The sequence below is a fragment of the Rattus rattus genome, chromosome 4 (assembly GCF_011064425.1).
Source record: "Rattus rattus isolate New Zealand chromosome 4, Rrattus_CSIRO_v1, whole genome shotgun sequence".
Classification (NCBI taxonomy): Eukaryota; Metazoa; Chordata; class Mammalia; order Rodentia; family Muridae; genus Rattus; species Rattus rattus.
Genome location: NC_046157.1, coordinates 102,252,220 through 102,257,348, shown reverse-complemented (window position 1 = coordinate 102,257,348; position 5,129 = coordinate 102,252,220). Strand labels below are relative to the sequence as shown.

The 5,129-nt window shown below is 43.4% G+C and overlaps 1 pseudogene; it reads left to right on the top strand.

Moving 5' to 3' along the window:
- The first annotated feature begins 702 nt into the window (after window positions 1–702).
- LOC116898114 lies at window positions 703–1,923 on the top strand (annotated as a pseudogene).
- Window positions 1,924–5,129: the final 3,206 nt, after the last annotated feature.

Sequence of the window (5,129 nt, the reverse complement as noted above, 5' to 3'; positions counted from 1 at the left end):
CTGTTCTGTAAGTATTGATTAGGCCCATGTAGTCTATATCAATTAGCTCAATTATTTCTCTATTTTTTTGTCTGGAGGAGCTATTAATGAAAGCTGGAAATTGAAGTCTCACACTATATGTGTGTGAGTGTATGAGGGTCAAGATGTGGCTTAAGCTATAGAAGTGGTCTTTGTTTTGAGGGTGTTTGTTTTGGTGAACTTGGGTATGTGGGGTATAAGTGCTAAGAATTGAAATTTCATCTGGTTGGATTTTTCTCTCGGCGAGGATGAAATGTCCTTCCTTACCTCTTCTGATTCTTTTTGATTTAAAGTCTATTTAATCAGATATTAAAATGACTATACTAGCTTGTTTCTTGGGTCCATTGTTTGGAATATCTTTTGCTGTCCTTTTACTTTGGTCTGATGTGTATCCTTGATGTTACTTCGTGTTTGTGGATGCTGCACAGGTCAGATCCTGTCTTTGTCTCATTCCAGTCAGTCATTTTATTAGGGGAAATAGGTTGAAAGATATCAATGAACAGTGTTTCTTGATTCCTGTTATTTTGCTAACAGTTATGATGTGTGTGTGTGTGTGTGTGTGTGTGTGTGTGTGTGTGTGTGTGTGTGTGTGTTTCTCCCTTTTTGACTTGCTAGTCAAGAACAATTTATCTCTGTCTTCCTTCCTTTGGCCCACTCCAGGCTAATCAATCTTCTGCTCTGGCCATGGCCACACTCAGGGTCTGACCTGAAGCCTCAGCTTAGGTGGATGTGTTTCTTGAAGACACGCGTAGCAAGACAAAGAAGGAGATTGGGTGCTATTCCCTAGGATGTATTCTAAAAGGAGACAACTCTCAATGAACCCAAATGGGACATAACAAAGGGATCCGGTCAAGAAGAAAGACAAAGAGGCAGGGTATGTGTGTGTGAAGGAAACAAGAGATAAGAAAGAGAAGGATGAAAAGAAGAAAGGGGAAGATAAAGACAAACATCCTTTTATGGTCCAGTGAACTGCAACAAGGGGTCCTCCTGCAGTTCCTAAAGCCTGAGATCAAGGATGTCATTGAGCAACTTAATCCGGCCTCGGCTATAGACACCTCCAGTAGAGGAGGAGAATCACGTCAGAGTGGCTATCCAGGAGAAAATATTTGAGCTGAAGTCTGAAAGGCTTCTTAGTGTAGTAAAAATTAATGGGGGTGGGTGAGGTGGGGGCGTGGGTTCTATCCCACTTTAGATAATTTAGTTCCCAGATAAAAGACACAATACCTTTATATTCATAATAAGCCTTAACAACCCTAGGGTAGATATCAACCCTCTAAGCTATTTTATTTATTGCCCTGTCAATAACCTGAGATACCACATGCCACATTCCACCTGATTTGCTCTTACTCTAGCCCTCAGGACCTGTTCTCATGATCCACCTACCCTGTGGTAACTTCTCCTCTCTCCTCATTCTCCCTCTCCTCTCACGATTTCTGCTCAGACCCTAAGCCTGGCAACTGAAGCTTCACTTACCTCTCTTCTACCTCTATAGCCAGCTATAAACTGTTGGCATCTTTATTCAACCAATACTTTTAAATCAAGGAGCGGGGTCACATAACATCATTTGGTATATGTGAGGATCTCCTTGTCCCTGGGGGCAACCAGACATTGGGGGTCCAGTATTTCACATTATGATCCATAGAAACAAAGCAAACCTCAACAGCTTCCACACTCAATTCCTTGAATACTCAAAGAGGGGTGAGTCAATGACCAAAGCAGCCAAGCACCCCCATGTGGGTGATTATTGGCAGCTGGTGCAAAATCTGGATGAGGCAGAGTACTGGGATATCCAGATGATAGTCATGGAGACCCATAATTCTTACACTATTGTTTCATGACATCATTTTGATGAGCTTTGAGAAGCTCAAGAAACCCTGTGGAGAAACAAAGGGAATGATCTATTGAGCCCCTTCTCTTACTCTGTGACAGAAATAGTAGAGAACGTGTGCTCTTCACAGGAACTCTAGGCTTTACCCAATTTTCTTTCTGTAGGGGTTTCTGCCTCACTTTGACTCCCAAACATAATGAGTTTATAGTTCCCCACCAGAAAAAGAAAGAAAAGAAAAGATAGTAAATCAATGTAAAAGAGCAAAAACAGAATCACATATCTTAAAATGTATGCGTTCATACTCATTAAATCTCCAAAGACACTGATTCAGTCTGATGAGTCCAATAAGGAATAAGCACATGAGACATTTTTTATTTTTAGCTGTAGGCAGGAACCAGGGAAGCAAGAAGCAGTAATAGCAAACAAAGGAAGGAATACAGGCCTGCTGGTGACCCTCTTGTGAAAAGCTAAAAAGATGAACTGCCCACTCCGCCTTGGAGGAAGGTTTTCCATTGCAGTTAAGTACAAGAGTGAATGCTGTGAAGGCCCTGCTGCTCAGATGGGAAGGTGTCCGGGGTATCCTGGAAATCAGAAGCCCAGGAAACACACTGCTTTAAAGTGGAATAGTGTCCCAGTGATAGGGCATCCTGAGACATGGGAGCCCAGGAACCACACAACTCTGAGAGGAAGCCTCCTTGGCAGAGGCAATGCTGCTCCCGGGGAAGGGTCCACAGCTGAGCTGAGGGCTCGGCCCTGCTCTTCTCTTCCCTTCTCTTCATTGTTTCTTGACATCTGCTGATGAGAGAATCACATCAGGCAGCAAATCTTATGAAAGAGATTTATTGGAGGATCCAAGGTGTGGCGGGACAAAACCAGCCTATGCTCCCAAGAGGGAGCAGACAGTTGCAGTGAATTGGACAAAGCATGAGAACCCAATAGGGGTTCTTGGGGGGGGGCTTTCTAGGGTGAGGATTGGTGGGATTTCAAGTCCTGAGCTTGGGGGATTGGTGGGTTTTTTGTGTTCAGATTGGTGTATTTCTGTGGGACGTTCAGGCACTGGTGGTTTTTCCTATTCGGGGATTGGTGGCTTTTGTTCAGACCTTTCACCTAAAATTACCATGATCTGTAGAGGGTCCTGTTAACGGGCTGGAAATGGCCCTTGTGACAATTATGATAGGGCCCTGGCTGCTGGAGCCTCTCGGACTGGGCCCTAGCCACATTCTTGCCTTGAAGATTCACAGTTTGTAAAGTGTCCAAAGTTTACAAAGTATACAACATTTTCAAAGGAAGATCAGGGCAGGGAAAAATCTTCCCAGACACTGGAGTTGCACGGATTTCTAACAAATGTAATTATGGTCTAAGTCATCTAGAAAGCCATTGTATTTTCTTTCCAATCGATAAAGATTTCCTTAAGATGCTTTATACAAAATGAATCTCATTACAAGCTCTCTCTCTCTCTCTCTCTCTCTCTCTCTCTCTCTGTGTGTGTGTGTGTGTGTGTAACATAGATCATAGTAACCACGTGGTTATGCACCTCAATAATTGTACTGTTTAATAGCAAAGTTATTTAGGATTAAGGCTCTTCTTCCTGAGTGAGGAGACCCAGACCCAGAAAGAGACACGACACGTGGCATATACTCACTTATAGCTGAATATTAGCTATGAAGTAAAAGATATTCATGCTATAATCCACAGACCCAGAGAAGTGCAGTAACAAGTAAGGCTCAAGGCGGGATGTAGAACCTCCTTGTGAAGGCGAAATAGAATAGACATCATGGGTGAACAAAAGGGGGGTCTTGATGAGAGTGTGCAGATGCAAACAGGAGGGATCAAGTTTGGGGAAGATGAGGGAAGAGAATACTGGAAGAGATAACTGGAATTGGGGAAGGGGTGCATCTTGGGGACAAGCTAAAAACCCAGTGCAGTGAAAACTCCCAGGAATCTATGGGGCGACCCTAGCTAAGACTTCTAGCAATGGGGAATATGGATCCTGAACTGGCCATCTCCTACAGCCTAGCAAGACAGCTAATGGAGGGACACAATTTGACATTATCTGGGAAGCAGGGGCCCCAGCTAAGGAAATGCTCCATTAGATTGGCCTGCAAGCAAGTTTGTGGGCTAATGTTTTGATTGATAATTGATGCGGAAGAGCCCTGCCCACAGTGAACAGTGCCACCTCTTGGCAAGTAGTTGTGGAAAGCAAACTGAGCAAGTCAGGAAAGAAAGCCAATAAGCAATGTTCCTCCATGTTCTTGCTCTGCTTGACTCCCTACCCTGACATCCATCAGTGATGAACTGTGAGCTGGGACATGTAAGACACATCAGTCCTTTCCTCCCCAAGTTGCTTTTGGACAGGTTTAACGTCAACCATAGAAAGTAAACAAGGACAGACATGAAGGTTCCAGCAAGACCTCTACAGGCGCTAACATTTTTCAATCATTCCAGGTCTTACGTTTCTTATTGTCCAGAATCTGGTTGTGTTTTCCATCCTGTGCAACCTTATGTCTATTCGAGAACCAGCCTGGGGTCTGGTCTTGGTGTAGATTCTCCATTCTTATGACCATAGTTGCACTTTGGTGAGTCTTCTAGCTCTCTTGCTGAGGTCATTATCTGCTTTCCTCAAGACCATATGAACAGCCTTCATTCTCATTTATCTTCCTCATTGCCACGGATGTCATCTCCATTTACCCAGTCTCAAACCAGAACTGCTTTTTATTCTGTCTTCTTCAACATTCATCAAATCCATCTCCCCATCTTATCAACTCAATTACAAGCTTATCTTGATTCTACTATTGGATCTGCATCACAACTTCCGTTGCTATAATAAAATCTATTCTCACCCTTTTCTAAACAAGTATATCTACTTATAATCCTGTCTCTTTTGACCTGTCCATTTCCAATACAATAGCTAAAATGGTCTTGTAAAACTATGAATCTCTGACATGCTTCTCCTACTAAAGATACCCCACTTATGTCCCATTTTGCATGAGATGAAATAAAGACACCCAAATTCAGTCTACAAGGACCTCGTGTAACAACACCTCATCTATTTGAGCCTGTTTTGTGGTCTCCAGGGCCTTCCTTAACTTCACAAAGCACTGAGGCCATTCCTTCCTTCAAATCCTGGCGTTCTTCCTTCTGACTGGAATACTCTCTGAGCAACAGCTTCCCCAACTCCGTGACTTATTACAAGTATCATCTCCCGGAAGAAGCTGCTGGTGTCCTCATTCTGTCTTCTCACCACTTCCTGTGTTCCACAGTAGCCATACCACCGTCTATTTTC